The sequence below is a fragment of the Tympanuchus pallidicinctus genome, unplaced genomic scaffold, assembly GCF_026119805.1.
Source record: "Tympanuchus pallidicinctus isolate F22 unplaced genomic scaffold, pur_lepc_1.0 scaffold20, whole genome shotgun sequence".
In the NCBI taxonomy this organism is placed as follows: domain Eukaryota; kingdom Metazoa; phylum Chordata; class Aves; order Galliformes; family Phasianidae; genus Tympanuchus; species Tympanuchus pallidicinctus.
This window is the reverse complement of record NW_026294722.1, coordinates 13,664,905-13,691,123: the sequence shown is the minus strand read 5'-3', so window position 1 is coordinate 13,691,123 and position 26,219 is coordinate 13,664,905. Positions and strand designations below refer to the sequence as shown.

Genomic DNA, 26,219 nt, shown 5'->3' with positions numbered 1-26,219 from the left:
ATCAAGTGAGACTTTGCAGAGAGGGGCACAGGAGCAGTGCTGTGCTGGGTGAGTGCGGAGACAGCACAGGGTGCGCGTGCTTCTTTGGTGAATATAAATGAGCGCATTTCTGTTAGCACCACAATGCAGCGTGTGCATGGGGCCCTAATGACAAGGCAGGTAGCTGGGAATGTAATTACACGCCAGACTGTCAACAGCAAACCCTGTTTAGGCTGGGTGCTTTCCTTGGGGTTGCTTTCCATGGATAAGAAAAGTGCCAGGCTCTTGGGGCGTTGCAGTTATTTGTGGGGGCCTTCACTCTCATGGACCACATGCCCGGATTTCTCCTGCCCTGAAGCACACAGCCTCCTTCCTCTTCTGATGCTACATAGGCATAAGAGATTTCACCCTCAGAGCCCTGCAGAAGTTCGTCTGTGGGAGCAGCCATGCTCCTATCTGCAGGGTGCCAGGTGTGCTGTTTCAAGCCCTGCTCCCTGCAATCATGAGCTGTAGAAGAGAGTTCAGGACACGTCCTGAAGGATACTGAATGTTTCAGCTCCCCATGAATGCAGAGGCTTAGTAGACACAACAGCTCAGAGCAGGGGGTATATGCAGAGAACGACTGATCCACTTCCTAACTACTGTTCATGGAGAAAGACCCCTGAGCTAAGGAAAGCTGAATGTACTAACCTGGGTTGCAGTCACTCCTGGATCACGATGCCACCAAGCCTGGAGCTAGCAAAGCTCTTCTGGGCCGCAGCTCACCAGGTTCAAGCTGGTGCCAGTGTCACACTGGAGTGGGGGGGATCCTAAACAGATCCTCAGCACCCCCACCAGCACTGCACCCACACAGCACCGGGATTGCAGAGGGAGAAAGTGATTCCCACTCTGGAAAGATGCTCATGAGTTTTCACTGGGCTTGGTCTCCTCACCCGTGTCACTTCACTGTCACCACTTCCAATACTGGCATCTTTAAAATCCTTTTGGCTGATGGAGAATGCAGCAGCTTCCAGCAGTGGTCCCTGAAGTTGGGAAGGACATACTGGGGAGTGCTGTGGCTGAGCTGCCGCTGCCACAACAGTGAGCAGAGGCACGTCTTTTCCTCTCCCCCTCTTCCACACTCCTTGTACTTCTGACTCCCTTTTTTGACCATGCATGACATTAGCAGCTGTTGTTAGATAATCACAGGTGCATGGGACGTCAAGGCAGCTGGCAGAATAAACACGTCGTCTCTTTTCCTTCCCCTGTCTGGTTCTGCTCAGGTGCTACCACTGGGCAGTTCTGATGGGAACGTGGCCTACCATGCACAGCAGGTTTCTCTGGAAGCCCCAGCACCAGGAGTAGGGTGAGGATTTCAGTCGTCCCCTTTCCTAAATGAGGATTTTTTCCTCTTGGTGGCAATAAAATATGCTTCCAAACGTGCCTTCCAGTGGGCCAAAGAACAGGCATAAAGGAGGTTTCAAATTCTGTGGTTTTATGTACAGTCTTTAAGCTGACTGTGCCATTTTGAGGGCATAGCTAGGCCAGCTTATACGGACTGAGATGCAGCCATGGTGTGAACAGGGCGAGCACAGACTGACCCCTATCCTGCAGACAGACGTGTGTCCCTAAGCAGCTGGAGTGCGGTGGGTCTGGTGCTCACTGATGGTGCAGTGTTTGTGCTGATCACAAAGAGTTTCCAGCAGCAGCCTATGCTACAGGTGGCTAGGAAAGAGTGAGGCATCCTGTCCTGGTGTCCCTTCTCAAGGGCTCAAAAGGACTTTGAGATCTGTGGATCAGGAAGACCTGTGTGATTAGCAGGTCAGGGCTGATGCTGCAGAGCAGGTGAGGGCTGGAGCCACATGTGTAATGTGCCAAGTCTATTTCCATTCATTCTGTTGCTTCACACTTAAGCAAAATGTCCTCTGCAGACCCTCTGAGCATTGGCTGGCTGTTGTGCCAGCCCAGACCCTGACAGCCACTCAGCATAGCACCAGCAGCCTGACCTCTGTGTCTAGTTGTCGCCCGTATGGCAGTGCTCTGGCTTCTCATGCCGTATGCATAAACAGCTGTTCAGAGATTGGCTTTATCTGAGCAGCTGGTGGATGCAAGTCAACACGCACCGATGCCCAGGACCCTTTCAAAGGGCACGCAGAGGAGTGCAGAGCTGTGCTACTAGCTCTCACCTGACAGCACAGAATGGGGTGGGAGAAGGCTGAGCCAGCCTCTGTGGGGTGCTGGCCCTGGAAAAGGGCAGCCCTACAGGCTGGTGAGGGGAGGGACTTGGGTGTGAGGGCATGGATTTGGATATGAGGGCATGGATTTGCCCTCCAGGTCCATTGAATGCTTCTTGAATCCTGAATGAGGCACTTAGTTCTAAAGCTTTGCAAGGCAAGGATGGGACATCCTGTCCCATGACAGAATGAGAAATGAAAGATCTTCCAAAAACTACAGGATAATCAGCCACAGCAGGGTGGCCATTTCAGCTCCTAGAGGGACAGCGCTGTGTGCAAAGAGCTGCAGGTGAGAGGTGGTTACAGGGATACTCAGATGTCAGGGCTCCATAGCATCCCAATGTTGTCTTCTCTTTGGAGATGCTTCTGCTGATATGTCGGCTCATTCTGCCTGGCAGTACATTGCATTTAACGGTTTGCAGCGTAAGATGCCCTGATGATAAATAGTTTCAAAGGCAAGAGTGCAGAGGGCTCAATATATCATCATCTTGCTATTAACACAGAGCTTTAGGTGCCAAAAGAGCAGCTCTCCTGGCACACTTTCAGGGCTTCTATGTCAGACCTGCATCCCAGCTGCAGCTTTGTCAATGATGCTTTTGAGCTGTACTCACTCAGGTGCAGCATGTGAACAAACCACAGAGCAAAGCTATTAATGGGATTCTCAGCCCAGCCTGGCCCAAATGTTATTCCTGCTCAATGACTCCTCAGATTAGCTCAAGACCAGGGATTAAAGGTCCTATGGATTCCAGTCTGGGGCTGGTCAAGGTGAGGAGTCGCTTCCTACCATTGTTATCAGCAAGGCTGAGCCAGACATGGCCTACAGGCACCACCAAGCATGTGAGGGCAGTTCCTGTGTGGATAGCTGTGGGGTTATGGGTGCACGAACAACCCCATCCTACTTCTGAGGCTCAGAGCATCCTTGGTACCCTCCCTGAGCATCTTTGGTACCCGGCTTCCATGCCCTCCGGGATCTGGCCCCAGCACTGTTGGTTCACTCTCTGGCTGGTCAGTCTGGATCTGGATCACATGCACACAAAAGGATGCAATGCACAGGAAAAACAAAAGAAAGGGCAGACTTTGTGGTTGTTCCCATGTGATCAACGTGTGTCCCTCCCTTTCCCTGCCAGTGACCCTTCTGTGAATCATCCCACTGTCATTAGAAAGTCTGTGAAGAAAACTGCAGTGTGGTGTTTATGGTACTTACTGGGCGACGTGAAAAATCAAGCGCGCCTTCTCAGAGTCCAGGTGCCACACTCATACAGTTAAGACATACATATGCAATACGTTTCCCAGAAACAGAAACATATTCATTACTTTTCAGTAACTCATTAATATATGCTAAAATCCTTCAAACATGCGTGATGCAGGCCTTTGGTGGCTTTTCAACCCCCTACTTCATCCCCTTTATTTCAGCTTCAGCTTCTTCATAGTGACCCTTGGGCAACTTTCAGCTGTTTTTCCCCAGTTTGGTAAATTTCCATTGCTTGTTACACCATAATGAGCAACTTTTTATCTTGGTTCACTATAACTCAAAACAATTTACGTGAAACCCAAGAAGAGTCCTCGCACCTGGCGGCTCCCAGTACATACTGTGCAGATCAGAAGTGGTCTTTTTGGTGCCAGTGAAGCACAGAATAAGACTGTTGGGCCTTCACACACCAAGCAAAGCCAAACTGGAGAATTTTATTGAACTAGCAGACATCAATTCCTTTTGCTAAGCTAATATGTTGGTCCTTAAAATAATACGTATCGATCCCCGCTGCTAAACAGACTGTATCACCGTAACAGATCTTGTGCAATCTCTGGGTTGTCTCCTTCAGTCCACACACTTCCCCTACATGTTCCACAGAAAGGCCCAGGCAAGGTTTGTCACTGCAGCAAAGGACTGATTGCACTACTGGGATGGTTTGGGGTGCAGAGGTGTGTAAATATGCGGGAATATGCAGGCATCACAGTAGTCTTGTCTTTGTGACCTTTTGGCAAAGTCTGTATTGAGAAATCAGTGGGAGGGAAAACAGTGTTTGCAGATGCCTAAGCTGAGACCACTGTGCTCGTTAAATAGGACGGGTTTGGAATGACGCAGCAGACTTGGGAGTGTGCCTTATGTCACCCCTACTGAATTCCTGTCTCTGAATACGGGAATAATACCTTCAGCATTGCATTTCTCCTCACTAGACGCAGCACAAATGATCACATTAGCCCCTAGAGAGCCCAAGGCCCTGCTGTGCAAGTCATAAATTCATATTCAGAGACTCTTTCAGTCCCAAATGGCTTGTGAGCTATCCTAGTAAGTCAGATAGAAGAAATATTATAAGCCTTGCTTTGCAGGCAGGGAATTGAGGCACCAAAAGGTCGAAATGACTTAACTGGGTTTTGGAAGGGAGGCTCGCCAGCACCAGAGCATTCCCTGGAAGTAGGTATAACCACTCAATATGCACCTCATCCAAAGCAGTTGGTGGCACAAACTGGGCCCAGAACCAATGGGATTGGCATTCACACTGCCAACCCAGCTCCAGTGTGTCCCCACATCCCCCTCGCTGCATGAGATCGGTGGGATGGAGGCAGCCCTGCAGGGAGCTGTGCTCCATTCCTGTGTGCACGGGCTGCCCCGCTCCAGGCAGGCTGCACAGAGGCCACCTGGACCAGCACACAGGACACTGCTAATTTTTGCAGGGAACTGATGTCAAAGTTAGAAAAGTAGCTAATCTGCCAGCGTGAATGAAATTTGTCAAAGCAGCCCATATTGCACATTGGCACACGTGGAAGGGAAATTCTTGCAGAGGTTGGTTGTGCAGTGCTGATTCTCCCCTGCTTGCAGCTGTCACCTAGGCACTCGTAGGGCTTTCTCAACTTATTTATCTCCCACTTTTTTGCTTTTCCTTCTTATGGGTTCTTTCAGTGTCTCTAGCACATTGCGTTGCAGCCTGAGGAATTGTGTCAGTAGCTGGGCTGTGCTTGCTTGCATATATGTGTACATGTCAGCACGTGTGCACACGCATGTATGCATGTGTGTGTGTTCAGAAGGGAAGGGATAGTCCCATAGCGCGGGCAGTCCAGCCTGCTACCTTGCTGGTGCTGCTGCTGACAGTGTGTGGGGTTTGGATGAGGACACGGGGAGCAGGGATGTGAACTTCCATGTGTGCATGTGTGTGTGCAGTGCATGAAGGGGAGGTGAGCTGAAGGAGGGCTGCTGGTGGCGAGGGCTGCCCATGCTCACAGCTGGCCGGGCTGAGACCTGTGCGGGCGGTTGGCATGGGAGGTGTGAAGCTCCCCGGTACCCCTGGGAGCTGCATTCCTCAAGAGATCTGTCATGCTGGCACCTTAGGTGGGAGACCAGAGTTAGTCCTGGCTTCCTCCTTTCTCTGACATGGGCAGGCTTCGTCATCCTGCGGGTGGACCCAGGCGCCGTGGGTTTTGTCAGACTTTGGAGAAGGTCTGCAGAAAGCTTTGAAGGCGTTTAGGAAACAACTTGTGTCTGCATACATAAGAGACCAGGAAAGTCAAAGTCAGATGCCCGGACATCACATTTGGCTTTCTAGACAGAGTCTGATGATTCTGAAAGCACTATATGCTGAGTTCTTTTTGCTTCTCCCTGATTTTACAGGCTGTTTGGCATGCTGTCATGCCACTGCAATCAGAAGACCGTGGCTTTGTTACTTAAAATACAGAAAATCAAGCTGGGTTTTCACATGGGCCTGTTGCCCTGGAGTGGCAGCAATTGGAGCCCACACTGGTACTGTGGGCTGGGAAGTTCACACACACTGGTCAGGTTCTTCCTGCATTTGTGAATGAATAAATCAGCTGCTGCCACCTAAACCAGGAAAAAAACTTTGTAAATTTCCTGTAGAAGTCCTTATTTTTTCTGGAGGAAAGATATAAGGAGCTTTAGCAGTAGTGGTGAAAGGAGGTGCTGGGATGGCTCAGGATTTGGATTGCTTACAGGAGCAAGTAGTTGTGAATCCCAGTTGTGCACGTGGTGCTGGGCGGATTTTCAATACATCTGCTGCAGTGTTTGGACAAAAGGGCCTTGGTGGCTTATAATCTCCTTTCCCTACGAGGATTTCATGTCTCAGGTTTGTCTCAGAGAGCATCCATTGCCCCTCCCATGTTTGCAGGAAGCCCAGGATTGCTTCTGATAATCCCTTTCAGTCTTGTTTGATCTGTGTTTCTTTGGGACCAAGCAAATGTTTGTCTTAGTGGCTCTCCATAAATATTAAATACGTAAATCTTAAATTCTTCTGGAGTTGTTCTCTGGTATGGCTGAGAGCCTCACTTAATACCTGGCTGATCTCCTGCCCCACAGAGATCATTATCAGGGCTGCAGGAACATGATTCAGGTATTGTTGTGCTCAGGAGCAGAAGTGCTGTGCCCTAAGAGTGGGATGTCAGGATGCTCCGCACTGGGGTAAGGCTGAGGCCTCAGACGCAGGGGCAGATATGCCTGAGTGGAGGAGAACAGCCCTGCCACGAGCTCCTGGATGGATGCAAAATGCTCAGATCTAGACATGACAAACTCAGTGCAACAGCCACGCTGCCGGGACTGCTCCCAGGCACCCAGAGAGATGTCAGCTCACCCAGTTCCTGAGGCAGAGGTTGACTGCCCTCCGTTGTGATTTTCACAACAAGAGCTGCCCAAGGCTGCACGGGGAACTGTGCCCAGGACTGCAGCCATCACTGCCGCAGTGTTTGAGAACCAGCTGCCCAAATGGATCAGCACATGGGGCCAGACAGCTGAGTTTTCCTCCTGCCTCCCACTCCCACGTTCTCTGAGCTTTGGCTCAGCCAGTTCCCCATTGCCCAGAGGAGAAGGAAAGTCCTCGTGAAGGAAAGCCCTCTGGCACAGCCGTGGTGTCAGCCTGCCCCTGCTCCTGGCAGGATGCATCTCATAAGGGCTTGTCAGCCCTCACAGGGCCTTATCCCTGGGAGCTGGTGGGGGAGAGGTGATGCTTTTACAGAGGGCGGTCAGCTGGTGCAAACTGTGCTGGCCTTGCTCACAGATGTCTGCGGGGCACACCAGTCCAGCGCAGCTGCCTGCCTGTCCCATCTTGTTTTACGTCTCAGAAACGAGGACACAAATGACCGAGAATGAGATTTTTAATGCTGAAGGGAGACGGTGTCAGATGAGGTCCTTTTTGAGGACATCTGCAGTTGGGCATGACAGCATTCCCACAGGCACTACTCCAGTGGTACCTGCTGGGTAAGACTGCATTTGCCCTCTGCACTACTGCTGTCGAAGCACAGTGTGGAGCCCACAGCACCGAAGCATGCCGACAGCCTGCCAGTGGGACGGAGCATCCTGCTACTGGAGAGCTTGGGGCTGGGAGGCAGCACTTGTCCCAGGGCCGTGATGTTCTCAAAGCATGGGGAGTCCACAGTCCGATGAGGTCTGTGATCCCACCCCAGGTGCTCTCCTGGTGTAGCGCCGAAATTGTTGGACTTTGACCCATTTCATTCTCAGTTTGAGTGTGAGTCATAGAGAGAAATCTCTGTGATTTGTCTCTGCTCTTGTTATTATTATTTTTTTGCTGCTGGTCAATTTTTATGTGCTTTGTTTGATTGCCTCTCCTTCCTTGTACCATGGCTGAACATGTTGAACGCAGACTGGAGCACTCTACAGTGGTAGTTTAAGTTCAGCCATTTGGTGTTTCTCCAAAACCCTCTCCATGTACATCTCATTCACACCTCCGCCCTCAGGTAGGGGCATCTCTGGAGCTGAAGCCATTATGCTCACAGGGAGCAAGGGAAGGGCACACGGGTCTGACTAAAGTCCAAGTGCTGGGTGGTAGCTATAGGGATGGAAGGGAAGCAATAACCTTTGTGCACAGCTAGGGAAACCTCTCAGTGCCGTTGGGGGGAATTTTGTGCCACTCTGCAGAGCACAAGACTCACGCACAGGACAGAGCTCTGCTGCTGCTTGCGCTGATATATAGTGTAGCCCTACAGCATCACCCCAAAATGCCACTGCCTCATCTTGTATTGCAATCAGCTGAATGAGCACAGGGAGCTGGAAGCAGAGCTGCAGCTTGCACCAACAGGCAGCTGATGTGCCTCCGAGGCAGGTAGCATGTAGTCCCCTGCATCATGGCCAGAAATGCTGGTTTTTTGATTTAACATATGAACATTGTGTGCAAATCAAGTGCCTGGGTTGCCACAGCCAGAGAGTACAGATGCAGAGGTCATGGGGAGAAAGCATAGCTGGGGGTGATCCACCTGCAGGAGGGCAGGGGACGGGGGAGGTATGCAGTTGCAGCAGGCTGCTGCTGGCACCTGGCAACTCAGGCAGAGCTGTGGGGGTTAGCAGTGCTCAGTCTGCTCGTCCCTTTTCTCCCACCCCCATTACATGGGGATCCGCAAAGCAAAGGGGATGGAACATGAAGAAAGGCCAGTGCAAGCAAGCAGTAAGTGAAGTCTAGCAACTACTCGGTGTTGCTCTGGGGCCATTGCATAATTGACGAACATTTCTACCAGGAGGACACTTGCACTGGCTGTTGATGCTTTGTACCATTGCTTAGGGGCAACAGGCCTTATCTTTCACTAGGCCCTGCAGATTCTTTGCCCAGTTCAAATGTGGGTCATTCATCAGATAGCAAGCTCCTAGAGCCGGGCTATGGGGAGTGGCCATGGGGAGTTTCCTCTCAGAGGTTCAGGTTATCCCCAAACAGTGCATATGGTCCAGCTATCCAATCTGGCCGTCTCCATCTGGATATTTCCAACCCCAAATGTGCCCTCCAGGACCACTAGATTTCTTCAAGCTCCCTGCCTGTCCCAGCTGAGCAGTGTCCTTCTGACCCATTGCTTTGGTCTTTGAACTTTGGGTCAGCTCTGAGCCGTCAGCTCAACGCGGTGAGGGCAGTCAGTCCCATCCCCTAAGGGTTACTTCCTTCCCTTTCTCATCCTCTGCCTCTTTGAGTGATGAAGAGCCCAGCTCTGTCACTGGCTCAGCAGAGGTGAAGGCAAAACAAGGCACTGAGATCCCGTGGCTACAGTCCTTCTCTCAGCTGCTGAATGTTTGCACGGTCTCTTGATGGAGCACAGCTCTGAAGGCAGGGCTGGATGCATTTGGTGCTGGGATTCATCTCACAGGAGGGGATATTATAGGATAAATAGTAGAAGAAATAGCAAGCTATCTCTGGGCTGCTGTCAGCTGAGCTGACACCTTGAATTAGTGTGTGATTGGTGCATCCTGAAGGAACAAGAACTGAGTGTACTGGAATCCATCTCTATATGCAGGAGAACCACAAAAAAAAACCAGTTTTCTATCACGTGCATTTGTGTCTGTGTGAGATGGGTCCGGGCCATCTTCAAAAACTGTAGCAGGCTTTTTCCAGCCTTATCCAGGCAAACCTCCCAGAACTAGACATAGCCATCTTCAGAACAATTCTGCGAAAGGACTGTAAGATCTTATGCAATTGGATTGTCTTTCCAGACCTGTGGGCAGACAAGTGGGAAGATCCTCTAATCTCTGTTTTTGGCCTTTGAATGCTACCATGTATAAAAAAATAGCAGCTATAATTTTAGGCAGAGCAGACAGTGATGCAGTCAGACCAGTCCAACTGAGCACATCCCCTGTGAAATCAGAAAGGCTTGACTTCAGCTATCCCAGACCCCTCGGGTTACACTGAAATTGTAAGCTTGGAGAAGTCCAGGAGATGAGACACAGAGGACAAGGAGCAACACCAGCTGCCCCCAAGTAGCCTGGCCCCCACCAGCTCCAGAGGCAAACACAGCATGGTTCTGCAGATAGATGCGTGTCGTTTGGCACAGAGGCTTCACTGCAGCCAGTGTCCTTTCTGACAGCTGTCTGCAAGGAGTACTGAGTATAAGTCACACCTTACAGGACCATTTATTGGGATTCTGGCATGCAGTGATCCTGAGAAGGATCTGGGGGTCAAGGTAGAGGAAGTATTGTACACAAACTCCCAGTGAGGCCAATCCTAAGAAGAGTAGTATCAACATACAAATCCCAAGGATGCCAGGCTTTTTATGCTGCTGAAAGAAAGGAGATGCAGCAGTGTCTGCTGATGCTTTGTAGGGTAAACAGTAAAGAAGAAAGAATTCAACTAAAGGTCAAAAGAAATGGTGCAACGTTTGGAGATTTTTAAGTTGGGAAGTAATACAGAAGCACAGGTGAGCACAGTGCTGCAACTCCTTGTAGAGGGAGCAGGGCTGTTAAACCCAGGGGCTGCTTTCATCTCTTCTCTGTGAGGTGTAATGGAAATGGAGAAACGAATCCCTTCCTTTATTAGGCTCTTTAAAATCTCTGTGGGCTGCGTTTCTTTCTGGGTTTCAGATAGAACATTAAGAAACTGGAGACAGAAAATGCCTTTCAAAACAACAAGCACTGAGATATTTTACCCATATATTTTATTCCAGGCAGGATAAAGCATGTCATCACAAATTACAAGAACACAGCCAAGCTATTTGGTCTGCATAGCTTGGGACCACTGGCAGAGGACTGCCAGAAAGTGGGGGTTAGAAGGTGAAGCCATGGTCACAGCTGCAAGTAGGATGGGCTCCTTAGATAACATCTTGGCCCAGCTCAGGATGTGGGCTTGTCACAAGTGTGCCTGGGTGGCATCCTCCCACAGGGCCTGCTGTGGGAGCAGAAATGGTCTCTCTTCTCCCTGAAGACTCCAAGGCTGAGAAGAACTCATGGAGCTCCCAGCACAGCTTATCATGCCGTTCCGGGTTTGTGCCTTTTTTGTAAACCAAGGGCCAGTAGGTATGCAACAGCCACAGCTGCACTTCGTTTGTTAGAATGAATTCCAAAGGCTGCGAATCCTCTGGGTCTGAAGATGCAAGATGAGCACCTCCTCTGCTGGGCAAGAGGAGAAACTCTTGCCAAGAATGGGGTCAGGCTGTAGCATATAACACTGTGAGGGTGCCCTGGGCAGCACGAGCACTCGTGAGGCAGAAAGCATGGCGGCCACCGACCCACTGACCTCAAGAGGGGCTGCAGAAAACTGTGCCGTTCTCCCTTGAACACTGAGGCCATATTGTGTTGTTGCTTTGTGAATTCATAGCGCCAGGATGATCGTGCTTCAGCAGGAATAAATTTCAGCAATAAGGAGAGGTAATTGCAATTAGAACTATTGTGCTACAATTAGAATGTTTGTTACAGAAGAGGCAGTGCCGATGGCGTGGGGGGGTTCATGTGAAGCCATACATGACAGAGGAGACAGAAAGGACTGCAATTTTCCATTTGGCACTCATCAGGCAAGGAGAGGGTATCGAGGCAGGCTCCCCGTGGCATGCACACAGGAATCTGAGACTCAGCCCTGCCTTGTCGTCTACTTGTGCCTGTCTCCCCCCTCCCATGCTTGCTGCTGGCTGGGGAAGCAATGCCTCACCTCTTCTTCTCAACTCAAAACCCAACGCCAGCCTGCAGGCCTGTGAGCCTTGCTGCACCACGCCGTTCAGGAGGGACTGGAGGATGCCTTTGTGTGACGCCAGCAGGAGAGCTGGGAGAAGTGGAGTTTTTCAGCCTTTTTTTTTTTAAAGTAAGAATAAAAAAACACGACTCTATTTTTAAGACCATTTGAGGAGCTCACCTGCCACACTGAGCAGGTCGATACTGCTGTCGTTTGAAGGCCAAATGCTTTATGTCAATACTTTCCTCCAGGATGCCTCAGCAGCACTGCCAGCTTCCTTTCATTTTAGTCTAATGTTACGATATTTATAAAATTTCATCGAAGCTGGCAGTGAAAACCTTTACTTCATCCCAAATTAATGTGTTGGGTTTTTTTTCACTTTCCAACTGACTGGGGAAAAGGAATGCTAATTTTAGTGCTACTGAGCTCTGCATTACTTTTTCCCAGCTTGTTGGTGTGTCCATGACCTCTGGACCTCTCCCACTGTGGGAAAAGCCACTAGGGATGCCAGACCCTCTGCAGCAAACTCTAGGGGGGTCCTTCCAGCAGACAGACAAAAGGGCCGCTGCGCCCACTGCAGTGCAGTGCTGTGATCAGTGGCACAGTCTGGTTGGAGGCTGTAATTACAGGTGTTTGCCAGGGATCGGTGCTGGGTCCAGCCTCATTCAGTTTCTTCATCAGTGACCTGTATGAAGACATAAAGTCCACCCTCAGCAAGTCTGCTGGGGATACGGAGCTGGGAGGAGTGCCTGGTGCACCAGAAGGCCGTGCTGCCATGCAGCGAGAGCTGGGCAGACTGAGTTGGGCAGGGAGGAACCTGCTGAGGTTCTGCAAGGGCAGGTGTAGGATCCTGCACTGGGAGAGGAATCACCACGTGTACCAGTGCAGGTTGGGGCTGAGCAGCTGGAGAGCAGCTCTGCAGAGAAGGCCCGGGTGTCCTGTGGATAACAGAGCCAGCAGTGGGCCGTGGTGGCCAAGAAGGCCAGCGGTACATTACAAAGAGCCTGGCCAGAAGGGGGGGGAGGTGGTCCTCCCTCTGTGCTCTACCCTGGGAGGCCACATCTGGAGCACTGTGCCCAGTTCTGGGCTCCCCAGTTCAAAAATAACAGGGATCTCCCAGTGGAGGACCAGAAAAATGATGGAGGGCCTGGAGCATCTCCTGTGTGAGGGAAGGCTGGGAGCCTGGGGGCTGTTCAGCCCTGGGAAGAGAAGGTTGAGGGGGGATCTGATCAATGCTTATCAGTATCCATAAGGTGGGAGGCAAACAGATGGGGCCAGGCTCTGCTTAGCGATGCTCAGAGACAGGACAAGGGGCAATGGGCACAAACTGGAACACGGGAAGTTCCATCTGAACACAAGGAAGAACTTCTCTGTAGTGAGTGCCCAAGTCCTGGCACAGGCTGTGCAGAGAGGTGCTGGGTTCTCCTTCTCTGGAGATATCCAAACCCACCTGGATGCTTTCTTGTTTGACCTGTTCTGGGTAACCTGATTTAGGGAGATGGGACTGGGGAGCTCCAGAGGTCCTTTCCAACCCTTACGATTCTGTTATTCTGTGATTCTTCTCACAGAGGAGCTGGTCTTCATCTTCCATCATGTTCCATCATGGCAGTCTGTGCAGACGACAAGGCTCTTCTTCTTCCTCTCTTTCTGCTTCAGAATTACTCTCATACATTTCTGCAACACTGCCTGTTCTGCCCTCTGCTCCAGCTCCTCCACTCTCTGTCCACCCTCCAATGTGTGAGCACTCCAGCTCATTGCCTGGAACACATCTCCACTGACTCACGAAGCCTGCAGTGTTCAACAGGAAGAGTGGGGTAGCTGGCATGACCTGCCCGTTTCGCCTGTCTGGTATCTGTTGGCCCATCCTTTATGTTTATCAGGCATCTAAAATAAGAGTCATGTTAATATGTCCCTTCCTCCCAGGAGTGTTAGGAGGATTAATTAGTTAATGTTTGTACAGTGCTTTGAAGATAAGTGCCAAGCGGGATGATGACAGGAGCGCAAATGGATTCTTTCATCTTGTCTCCTTCCTTTTTTCACTCGGGCTGATGCTAACAGCCAACACGTTCTTCCTTTGCTAGGGCACCGGGTGGGGATAGTGTTGCCTTATGTGGCAGATCAGGGTGAAGAGACAGCGTTTGGGCAGGAATTAGCAGTGAGGAGTGAATAAAAGAAGAAGGAGGTGGACAGCTGGAGAAAGCACTGGGTTCAGCTCCCCTACAAGTCTGCTGCCAAAACGGCAGCTGGGAAATGGACAGAAGAATTAAAGGAGTGCTTAGGGTGCAAAGATCATGGGGACCCTGGTTAGAAGTCCGAGTCCCAGACACCAGGCAAAGAGACCAGGGGAACAATAAGCTCAACACGCTGTTCCCGAGATCATCAGCTGCTGTGAACGCCTCACCAACTGCAGCTCCATTTTCCTGTCCCAGTTTTGCCCAGGAAACCTGCATGGCTGCATGCAGGTCCCAGCATGGCCCAAGCAGTGAGCTGTGTCCCACAGCTCCATCCGCTGCCCACTGATTCACTGAGCAAGAGCTATGCAGCAGGATGGAGGGGGGATGGCAGCCCTGCCTTCTGGACATGGCCCAACTCATGCACAGTGGGCAAATTTGCTCTTTAGCAGCTCGGTGAAACATCTACCTTTGCACAGAGGAGGAAAGGTGAACCCTCCCTGTATGTCTGAGGCTGGAATGGCATTGGACATCTCTTGGGCAGAAGAGGGGATGACGTCTTACTGGTGTGAGGCTGGTGCCGGACCTCACGTGACCTCTCAAAACCCACCATCATCCCCACCTAGGAACAGGCCTTTCTTTTCCCAGTATGACTATCCCATCCAAAGTGGCCCTGTCCTGATGCTGCTCTTACCGCCGGCCGGGCGGTGCTGCCACATCCCAGCTTTGATGGTCAGTTTGGTCTCCTGACTCTTGTTCTTGGCTTCTGCCTCAGAAGGTTTTGGTTTAATTCTACTTTTCTTATAAGCCCCATGTGTGTACAGAGATGTGAAAAAAGGACTTAACTGGCACATATGGAGAGCTGATCCAGGGTACTTCTGCCAAGCAGATCCCTTCCCAAGAGCTAGAGATAAGACATGCCCAAATGGTAGGACAGCACTGTTCTCTGGTCTCCCACTCCTCACAGGGTTTGGGCCTGATAGAGCAGCAAGCAGAGGTGAATAAGGATGGAAAGGTACTCATGGGACAGATATTTCTGGGAAGCAGCCAGAGCCTAAACCACCCCAAGAGAACTCATAAAGTCATAGAATGGCTTGGAAGGAACCTTAAAGCTCATTGCTGTGCAAGTTAGCGCCTGGACTTCTTCACACCATGCAGGTGCATGTGTTGGGAGGAAGGAACCTCCTGAGTATGTGCTCAGAGCGGCTGGCCTGGCTGTGCTATGAGCCCAGGGCTGCTGCTGGGCAGCTGCCCAAGCCGGGGCAGTGGGATGGCACCTGCACTGCTCACTTAGCCCAGGTCCCAGGGACAGGCGGGCAGCAGCACCAGCACCCAGCAGCCATGTGCTGTTGTTGCCCTGCTTTGCCATCCCACCTTCATCGGGGTTGCGGTTTAACTGTAGCAGGCAGCTCAGCACCCTGCAGCGGCTCTCTTGCTGTCGCTAGGTGGGAGGAAGGACAGAATGGAAAGGGAAAGGTTCAAGAACTCAGGGGTTGAGATGGAGAGATACGAGGTAAAGTAAAAGCTGATGCACATGAAAAGCAAAACAAGGAATTTGTTCCCTACTTCCGTCTGCTGGCAGGTGTTCAGCCATTTCCAGGAAAGCAGGGTTCATCACTTTTAGTGGTTTCTCAGGAAGACAAGCCCCGTTGCCCCCTCCTCCTTCTTTCCCTCGGTTTTATTGTTCAGCATGATGCCAAATGGCCACAGGACATCCCTTTGGCCACTTTGGGTCAGCTGTCTTGGTTCTGCCTGCTCCAGCTTCTCATGCACCTCCAGCTCCCTGCTGGTAGGGCAACATGAGAAGCTGAAATGTCCTTGACTCAGTGTAAGCACTGCTCTGCAGCAGCTGGAACATGTCTGTGTTATTAACATTATTTTCATCAAAAGTGCAACACACCGCATCTTATGAGCCTCTAGGAAGAAAATTAACTGCCCCAGCCCAAACCAGGACAAGTGAGCGCTGAGACTTCAGTTGCTGAAATTTGGGTCTTATTAAAACTGTGATTTTGGAATCACTGGCCGCTTTTCATGACAGGTCCAGGATGTTTACTGTCAGCATCTCTTTCTGTGAGGCCAGTGCCCTTCACTCACCAACACCACACTTCCTCGTGGACAACTGAGCATCATGGAAAGGATGAGATGTTCTTGTGCTGAGTGGCAATGAAAGAATGAATTTCACCGACGTGGCCCCATTTCCTTATTTATTCCAAAATAAGCAAAAAGAAGACAGACTCTACTTGTTTCACCAAATTTCTTTTGGTCATTTATGCAAAAAGACCCCAAAAGCATCCAGCTCTTAGGAGCACAGCAGACATCCTCATCCCAGTGCCCTTTAGGGGAAGATGAGGCAGAGTTTTCCTGCCTGAGTTGGACAAGTTCAGCACATTGGGCTTAAATTTCAGGCTAGAGAATTCCCAGCCATCGTGCCCTGGTCCTGGCTCCATCTGGTTGTACATCAATAGGTGATGAGCTACAGTTTTGTGTTTTGTGCGGGAATACATGTTGCAGCTAGTGATGTTAATTAAGTGGTAACTAGGCTGATGGAGATTTATTTTCCAGCTTCTTGCTAGAAACTGGTTATACACAGCTGGGAAATTGAAAATTGACCTCTGGCTCATTTTCTCTCTTCTCCAAAGCAGCAATTAATTATTGCAGCAGAAGCTATGGGACTGGCTTGTCCACACAGGGCTCACAGAAGTTGGGCCTCATCTCTCCATTGCAGACCCTGAACCAGGTGGTCAGGCCTGAGGATGGCTGGGGACAGCCTGGGGTGGTTTTCCAGTGCCTCTGCCTTGTCTTCCTCCTGATCCCCAGCCTAGGCATCCCCAGGGAAAGGCAGGCTGTTCACAGCCAAGGTGATCTCACAGCCTGAAAAGCAGGAACGCGATTTGCACAGGGGGCAGAAAGTGCAGCTCTGCAGTCACCGCAGTGCTCAGGGCATTCAACGCTACATCCGCTGCAGCTGTGTCCTCAGTGACTGGCAGAGCTCAGGAGAAATGGGTTCTTTTGCTGCTTCTGTGGCAAACCTTCCCTGTCCCGTGCCTTAGTTTCTCCTGAGTTCTGGTGAAGGTTTAAGTATGATGATGATTTGGGCACTTAACAAGGTTTACCTGTGTGCCACAGAAGAGGTCAGCAGCGCTCACTCCAGAACCAGTGGCTCCAGCTGGTAGAGGATGCCCTGTTTTTCCAAGCCTGTGCAGCATGAACTGCCTCTTGACATGTTTTCCTCCCTTGGCTTTGCACACAGTGTTTCTGTCTGTGTAAAACAGCAGGCTGGAGTGTGGGGACAGTGGAGCCCTGAGACCTACTTGCCTATGTGGAGCCTATGGGACACTGCATGGACATCTGCCTCTCTTCAGGGCTGGGTGTGTGATGGGACTAACTCTGCTCCCACACTGCTCTCTGTCTGCAAGTGGAAGGATACTTCCAAGGAATGCAAGGAAGCAGCAGCTGCCTGGAACAGGACCAAAGGGCTTTAAAGGGCTTTACAGCAGATCTTAGCACTGAGGGCCATAGGCTCCATCTACTCCCTGCTCAACCAGCAGCCTCGGCCAGCAGCCTGGGAAGGGAGACAATAAGTGTCAGTCAGGCTTTGGGGTACTCTTAACCCTTGTGTTTCAGGTGGCCAGCAAACAAAGTCCCAGCCCACACACCGTCGCCTGGTTAGTGCCCCAAAACGACACAGCAGTTGCTGCTAATGCTTTTATAATCTGCTTTCTTCAGGATGACTGTTCCCACAAGAAAGGGAGGGGGAGGCATGATTAATTTTCATTAGCCTTGTAAATAATAAGCTTGTTTCCGCTAGTTGTGCCCTGTAATTAGGGTTCTGGTTCCAGGGCCCTGCAGAAGGAAGCGGAGACTTGCGGGTGACTCACAGAGGGCGGGCGAGCAGCCATCCCTGGGAGAGGGTGGGAGTGAGGAGCAGGAGGAGAAAGTCTCCCCAGAGGAACTGCAGCCTGAGGTTGGCACATCTCCTTCAACCAAGCCATCATGAGAGCAAAACCTCTGGTTTAGGGCTGGCAGCACCCAACCCGGACGGTTGGATGTTGAATATGATGGAAGGTGGTATCTGGAGTGTGGTGACGCAGAGGTGAGGGGAGGTGCAGAAGTAGCACCTGTGTATTTGCATTGAAGCTGGTGCTGGAGAGCTAACAGCCATCAGCACCAAAACACATAACTTCTGTCTGTGAGCACAGGGAAATCATACTTGTGAACCACAGAGGAAAAAATGTGACAGCTGAGGGCACCACTGTGCGCCCACGTGAGGGACCACCGTGGAGGTGGGCCGTCTGTGGGGGAAATGTGCAGCCTGGGGGAGCTCCACACCTGGGGGGAACAAGAGGGGGATCCCAAAGCACTTCTCTGGTGCCAGTTGCTTCAGAAAACCAATTGAAGGTATAATGGTAGGAGAACCTGCAAGAAGCACATTTTTCCTAAATTTGTGTGTGCAGTTCCCCCACCCAGTCTCTGGGAGCTGCACGCCTGTGGTTTGCCCTTCCGTGCTCAGCTGTGGACATCTTGTGCTCCTCCACGGAGCATTTGTGACAGGCAGACCCTGCCCTGTGCCGGGCGGCGGTGCCACGCACACCTTGAGGTCTGCTGCTCTCCCCCACAGGGAGCACGCATCTCCCTGCCGCCCCCATTTTCTTTTTCCATAGCTTTCCCAAGGCTGCATGATTCCGTCTGTTGCTGGATCCCACACGGCCGCGCGCGCCCTGCCAGCAGGATATGCGTGGACACAGGGCTGTGGCTTAGCCGCAGATGGAGGTGGCAAAGGAATGATTCCCGCAGCACTTGGCCACATGTGATTCATTCCCTTCACCCAACGTATCATTACTTCTTGGAATGCCTCTGTCCCTTTCTCTGAACATCGTGTTTCCTGGGGTGACAGCTCCCCAGGGCAGCCGGTGGTTGCAGGACGTTAGGCCAGAGCAGAGGTGACACAGCCACTGCAACAGATGTAGTCAGAGCTGGCAGCATCTTTTAGAGCTGTAGCAGTCCTCAGGCAGTGTGTGGAGGGCAGGGGCAGCAGTGCAGAGACATTGATGTCTCCACTGCCACGACGTAGACATCACAAGGACAAACGTAAGAAAGTTACAAAAGGAAAAAAAGAAGATTGAAATAGATGCGGATGTTTCTGCCCACATGAGGGGAAAAAGCAGTCCCTGGGACCTCTGATAAAAGGTGATGTCTGAGGCATCATCTTCATGGGGCACCCACAGGACTTTCCCATCCCAGTGTGCACATGATCCCCCCCCACAAGGCTTTCTGCTCTCTCTGGCGCTGCTCATGGGCTGTTGAAGTCTCACTGCCCCTCGGGTGGCCAAACCACCCCTGTGCACTGCAAGGCCACACAGCAGCCACTAGCGAAGGGCAGAGCTGCTTTCCAGGTGTGAGGAGATGCTGCCGTGCTGCTCACACCCACACAGAGGACATTTGCAGCCATGCACACACATGTGCATGTTTCCTCTCCTGAGCTGGCCATTCTCTGCTTTGCAGCCCTTGTTCCAGCTGATGCAGAGGCTGCAGGCGGATGTTCCTTTTCCCTGTGTGTCTGGTGTCACTTCTGGCAGCATTCATGCTTTCCTTGGATGTGAGCAGAGAGGTGTCTGGGAAGGAACATGGATTCTTGCAAGAGGTGATGTCTGAGTGACAGAGCACTCAGTAGTGCACTCTTATGGATGGGACACACTTTCTCTTGGATTCATCTCAGGAATTAGGGGAGAGAGAAGCCTGCTAGAAAATGCCAGAGAAAAGTATTCACTGCATGGGAAAGGATGCTGCGAGCATCCTGCTGGCACCGAGGTTCTGTCTGTAGGATGGCGACCTGAGCCAGCGCCGTGTCTGTAACCTGTGCCAGGCTTCTAGGAGAGAGACTAACAGGCTGAGCAAATGCAGCCTGGTATTTCTCCTTCCATCCCCTGAGCTGAACTGTATCACAGAATCACAGAATTGTAGGGGTTGGAAGGGACCTCCAGAGATCATCGAGTCCAACCCCCCTGCCAAAGCAGGTTCCCTATAGCAGGTCGCACAGGTACTGTACCTGCATCCTTGCATTTCCCAGCCTTCCATGGGAAGCAAGGCTGTCTCTCACACTGCTGGCTGTATCTCCAAGCAGGGAAACCACTGCTGGCCGTAGGTTCACATCTCAAACTCAGATCTTGCAGTACATGGGAGAAGGGAGGCTCCCAAAATTTCATACACCCACAGGGCACCGCTGGTGTGGCTTTGTCCTCTCCCACAGGACCCAGGAATGAGTGTTCCTGCAGACTGCAAGAGACTGGAATCACTGAGCAGGAGATCCCCAACCTCTCCACAAAACAAAGCTGGAACTGGAGTTCCCCACTGCCTTTCCTGTTTGGTTAGAGGATCTGGCATTTGTCCCGTCCTAGCCAAGGGACTAATCAGTACCAGGATGACTATTCCATCTGACGCTATTCTGCATCTGTGATACTTTTCATTTAAGAAAAGAAAATATATCTTAAGTCTAGTTTGTCTCCTGGAAGACATCAGGCACGAAGTCAGATGTCCTGAGCTCCTGTAACTCCCCCATTTGTTGCAGTGCCTTAACCCAAAAATGCAGCCTCTTTTCCAAAGGGGTAATAGCAGCTGAGGTAAAAATCCCTGAAGTCATCTATCCTTCAGGTCTTGGAACTGTGTTTGAACTAAATATTGTGGCAAAAACCTTCCGGGTAACTTGAACTATTGCCCATGGTGGAGAATGCACTGCTGCACTCAGTGGTCCTTGTGACACTCAGGCACTCTTGTTTTTTAAAAATAAAACTCCATCTAGGGAGTTGTGCAGTTCTCAGCACAGCTCACTTCAGTTAAGTTCCTCATAGCAAGGGAGCCTCTTTTCCATGCACCTCCATGCAGCCGGGCACACCAAGGTGAGCCGGTGGGTTGTGGAAGGCTCTGTATGTTTGCCACGTCCTGCTTTTTCTGCTAGGACACATCTGTGAGCATTTGTAAGCGTGTGCTTTACAGATAGGTATGACTCAGAATGCTGACCTTGCCCTTTACCAGCACCGTGACATTCAACATCCCTCTTTGCACCCTTATTCATTCCTAAAGGTGTTGACTTCTTTAACATTTGCTGATTTTAGCACTCCAATTGTGCGACTGTCCTAGCCAGACTTCAGGAGCACAACTAGGTCAAATTTGTGCCCATCTGACATCAGAGTGTATTATCTAAGCTCCTTGTCCTCAGTGTGACAGCAGTTACAGAATTCCTTCAAGTTTCTTGCTGTCTGGAACTTATTTGCTTATCAACGTCATGTCACTCTGAAGAATTCCCTCCTAATTCCCTTCTTCTCTGCTTCATACCCTGCGCTGAGTCTGTCCTGCTCCCTCTTTGATTCCCAGCCCCTCAGAGGAAGATCTCCCGTCGTGAGCAGCATCTCCTGGTCTGCCGCATCACAGCAGCCCCATCTCCCTCCCTCATGCTTCCTGCTGGGTGCCTGCAGAGACATGAAGACTCCCCAGGGCAGCTTCCCCTGCATGCCCTACCATTGCAGCAGCAACTGCCTGGGAGATGCCTCAGTACTGCAGGTCAGGGAATCCCTCTGTCATGGCTGCCCAGCCTCTGGTGGTTGGGGTCCCTCTGTGGGAGTATCCATTTTCCTGCTGGGTGCCTCAGTTTTGCTCCATCTGCCATGTTGCCGCCAGGAACCTCTGAGCTGCTTCCGTGCCAAGAATTGATCCCCTCCACCCACAGGAAATCATGGCCTCTTCTCTCTGGTTGCTGGCTTGCCCAGGCTTCTCTCCAGCCAGGCAGAGCAGACCCCAGTTATGTGGTAATTTAGTAAATTCATTAAACAAAATTCAATGGAGAAACTTACTGGAAGGGAGGGTGATATATCTTTCAAGTCAGACAGATTTTAGTCACTCAGACTCTTTCTCTCCTTTTTCTCAGCTGCATCCTCACAAGCTCCAAACCACTTATACAGTTCTTTGCCAGTAACAGAAAGTTTTTCTGTACAAAAAGACAGGAGAGGAAAATTGCTGCTGAGTCTCTACTACGTCTCTTAGGTTCCTCTTGATTAACACTGATGGGGATTTGGGGCCAGACTTTTAGGCCCTTTCAGGAATGATGGTCATTATGGGTGGGTGTTCTGCTACAGCATCTTGCTTCCTTTGATTGCCATAAATCTTAGGCACGATCGGTGCTCATTGTCTTTGTGTCCTTGTTTAGGGTATCTTCCTGTTAGGAGAGCAGGAAGAGCACGCTGTATGTGCTGTAACCTTGTTTCCCTCCTCCTATGACCCGAACACAACTCTTCTGCTGACAAGTCATCTGTGTGGGGAGCTTTGCAGAGCACAGCCGTCTGGGTTTGGAGCAAGGAACGCTCTGTGCTCCCTGTGGCTCAGCAGGACGTTGTCACTCTTCCCACCCTTGCTCTGTTGTTTTCTCTGGTGCTTTAACACAGAGATTTTTCCATTCTCACCTCCCTCAGACCCACCTTAGTACTGGCTACAGATCTCTTCCTTTATGAACACCCATATCTCATGCGCACTCTCTGCTCCCTACACAGCACCATTTTTCCACTCTTTTTTCCCTTGCCTGCAAGGAAGTGACAGCTCTCAAGTCAGGCCTCAAGCATCCTCTGTATGAAATTTAGTTCTTTCTCAGAGACGCAAAGGAGTTCAATCTATTTGTTTTATTCAGATAAGTGGTTCTAGGATTAAGGTACAAGAACACACAGGCATTTGTTTTCATTTCTGCTCCTGAAATCGCGCAGAGAGACACTGCAGTCTATCTTGTAAAGGAGAGCAGGCCAGAGGCGTGTAAGGACGGTGCCCGAACTTGCGGTCCGCCGCTCTCGGAGCCGGAGAGAGCCGTTTACGTGCTGGGGTGACAGCGGAGGAGCGGAGCGCCGCGCCGGCAGCCGGCAGGAGATGCGCTGCGCGGTGCTGCCCTCCCGTGCCGCTCTCCGTGGTGCTGCAGAGGGACAGGCGGCGGGCGGCGGAGCCCTCAGCCCCGTGAGAGCTGTGGAGGGCGGGACCTCGGCCTGGGCCTGCGGAGAGAGGTGTGTCCTCAGCCGTCACCCTGCCGACACGATGCGGCCTCAAACACAAGCAGATCGGTTTCTCCAGTCCTGACGGGACCGGGTTGATGATCGTGAGGATGCTGAAGAGGCGCTCTCAAGGCTCTGGATGACAGCAGGCTTATTTGCTCTATTTAGGTGACAGCAAAGATGTGGGGTGGCTCTGGATGAGATAAAGTGAGAGCAGCCCTGAAGGGGGCTGGCAGAAGGAGTGAGGCCAAGCAAAGACCAGGAGGTGACCAGATTTCTCCAGGAAGGTTTGACCACAGAATGCTTGAGGCCTTAGGTCACCAAAACTGTCTTGAACCCTGTGGGGAAAGAAGATCTGTTCATCAGCAGGACAGATCTCAGCAAACAGCAGAACAGGAGCTCTGGGATCCAGCCTGCCCTTGCATTCCCCCTCGGTCTGGAGACCTCTTGCCTGTGGTACCACCACCACAGAAGTCTCCTTCCATAAGGCCTCTTCAGTTCTGCTCCCTCCAAGAGCAGCCACGATATGAGCAAGCTGCTCCTGAGAATGCAGTAAGGAGGGGGACGGTTTAGGTGGATGTAGCTAATGTAACGTTATTGTGCTGGCGGCACAATTGTTCATTCGCTTTTCCTTGGGGTGTCGATGCTGTTATTAATTAAAGGTAATTATAGCACTGCTTGTTTGGTCTAATAGTAACATGCAAAGACAAAGCAGTGTTGCAGAAAAAAAAAAGAAGTCTACTTTCTCCTTTTGTTTTGAGAAACCCGCAAGGTACATGGCGGCAGCATGGGTTCTGCTCCTGCTGCCCATCACAGCCCCTATGTGCCCTGGGTCCCAGGGTCAGCACCGTTCCTATGTGTACAGTGGGATACTCTGAGAGTGCTGGTGACAGACACCAGGGGGGAATGGTAGCCCTGGGAACAGATGCTTGCAGCACAAGTATGCAGTGATACAGGATGCTGGGCAGCAGTGGTGCCTATTTGTGCAGTGGGGGATGATTATAACATTGCTACCATATGCTGGTTACTTTAATGATGGACACTGGTGGCTCTAGTGACATACAGTGTCACCCTTTGTAACAGTACTGGTGGCACTAGAGCTGGAGAGCAATAACTGCTGCTGGATACTGGTCGCACAGATACTGATGCTGTGAATGGATGTGGGTGGCACCAGGCACAGATATTGGCTGTTCTAATGGCAACTGCAGGTTCTGTATGTCTAGATTACTGTCTCAAACCTAATCCAACTCACCAGTAACTGGAGATTACTTGTGAGGGGAGAGTTTTGAAAAAGTTAGTGTCAATGCAATTACTGCTGCACGGCCACCTGAACTGTGCAGACTTGTCACACCTAGTTTTATTGCATGCACACAGCTTTATATTTAGTACTAGGCGGTGGCCAGCTGGCAGCAACTTGAAACCTCATTCACATCTCGGGATTGTGTGCGCTTTGGGTATGGAATTGTGCCTTGTCTTCAAGAGCCAATGCCTCTACAACGAAGGTCTCCTTGGTTGGACAGGAGCATGTTTGCTGAGGCTCCCGGATAGAACTTCTGTCTCTGGGTTTCACAGCTGAGTACCCACTAGCAGCTAGGAACTCAGAACAGGCACTTTGGTGTAGAAGGCTGGTGACCTTTGGGGATGGGCATGACAAATAACAGCCGTCTCCTTCTTGGCTCTCCCAAGACAGCTGCCTTTCCTACAGCCGTTTCCTCTGCATTTTTGTGGACTCAAGTGGTGCAGAACTAGTGGGAAGAGGAAGAGGATTTGTACCAGATTAGGAGGATCTGATTTTTCTAGGAAAATTCTTTTCTCTGTTGGGATATCCATTAGGACTTTCCCAGTGCCTCTGGAATACCAAATATTCTTATCCTTCTACCTGCACTCTGTCGGTCCATCATATCCAGCTTCTTGAGACCCAAGTGCCTCCTGTGTTAGGAGCACTCCAGCTAGGAGTGAGAAGAAACGCCAGCACAGGAAGGCTGTCTCCTTGTCTGGGTTCCCATGCTGTTCCTGCCCCTTGTTGATCAGCAGGGAAAGGCTGAACGCCCCAGGCTGCCCTGGCACTGTGCCTGCATCTTCTCGGTGCGGGACAGAAAACACATGCACACAAGCCCACTTTGGAAATTAACTGATGAAAACTCCAAATAACCTTTACTCTCACTGATAAAATAACGCCACCTGTGTTTAATGCATAGGTTTTAGAGAACACTAAGAAGCACTGTTATTTTTCCATGTATTCATTTACTTTTCTTACAGGAAGTATTTATTTTTCAGCCAGTTGCAATGTGGCTGATGATGAATGACAGTAAGGAAGGAATCACAATATTTTAGCTATAATACAGTAGCACCTAGTGACCAGATGGGAACAAATTAGCATGGTCTGCTTGAGCACAAGTGTAATAGGTGAGAATAAGATGCTGATTTCAGCAGGTATATGGCTAAATGCATCAGAGGTAGCTGCCATCACAGAGCAGGTGTTCATCCCCACATCTGTCCTTCCCTCCTTTCCAGGCTCTGTTCTCCCAGGACGCTGAGCACAGTGAGGAGCGCAAAGGCTGAGGCACAAAGGGTTGCAGAACCATCCCTGCTGTCCTGGAATGGATTAGAAACACAGGCAGAGATGTGGGCAACAAGGGGAGTCCTTGAAGGATTGTTTTAAGATAAAGGTGTGGGGAAGGAAAAGCCCCACAAAGGGGCTGTCCCCAGCCCTGTGCCTCCAGGCAGGAAGCCCAGGCATTTTGCATAGTCTCCTCCCCACCCAGATGATTTCTAGTCCAACAGTCCGTTTGTGATGCTGAGGGACAGGAAAGCCACCTCCACACCTCCCACACAGGTATCACCGTTGCCTCCCTAGCGAGATGCCTTCTAGCACTTCCCTGGTGCCTTTGCTAGGAATTAATGATGACGACCCGGGTGTCAGTCGGAGTTGCAGTGACTTTACATAACCAGGTTTTGGGCTGGGACATTCGGCACGGAGAGTCCGTGGTGCTTTGTGACCTGAGGACATTTTCCCTTTTCTCTTTGCCTGGCAGGTCTTCATGAGGGGCGACTCTGGAGCCCAGAGAGAAACGCAGTGCACGGGATGCTGAATCTGGCCTAGTCCTGCAACCCAGCAAGCTGTGAGAGGTACGGCACAGCCCGGGGCAGCCTCTGGGGCTCTTCATCTCTGCCGGGGGGGACAGCTGTGTGCGTGTGGTTGGAGGGGTGGTGGCAGGGGGAGGCCGAGGCAGGAGAGCTGCCAAGGGCGTTTCAATGACAACCCTCCCTCCATCTCGTAGTGAATCCTGCATCACGCCCATCACTAAATAAAGTTATGAAATCTAATACCAATTGCTATAGTAACATCACGCCTCTGCACTGACCTAGTTTGAGACAAAGGAAGTGTTCCCGCAGCTCTGAGCATGCAGGAGGCTGCAGACTAGTTTTGGTCTGTTCTCCAGAAAGAATGGCAGAGGGAGCTGC

At 51.0% G+C, this 26,219-nt stretch overlaps 1 protein-coding gene across 4 annotated transcripts in view; it reads left to right on the top strand.

The window, feature by feature from the left end:
* The window catches only part of DLGAP4 (DLG associated protein 4), a 155,006-nt gene that overhangs the window by 58,314 nt on the left and 70,473 nt on the right, over positions 1–26,219 (top strand). For all 4 annotated transcript variants that reach the window (XM_052683688.1, XM_052683687.1, XM_052683689.1 and 1 more), the window contains exon 3: positions 25,790–25,883. The gene's annotated coding sequence lies outside the window, so the exon portion shown is untranslated. The remainder of the gene's footprint in view (positions 1–25,789; positions 25,884–26,219) is intronic.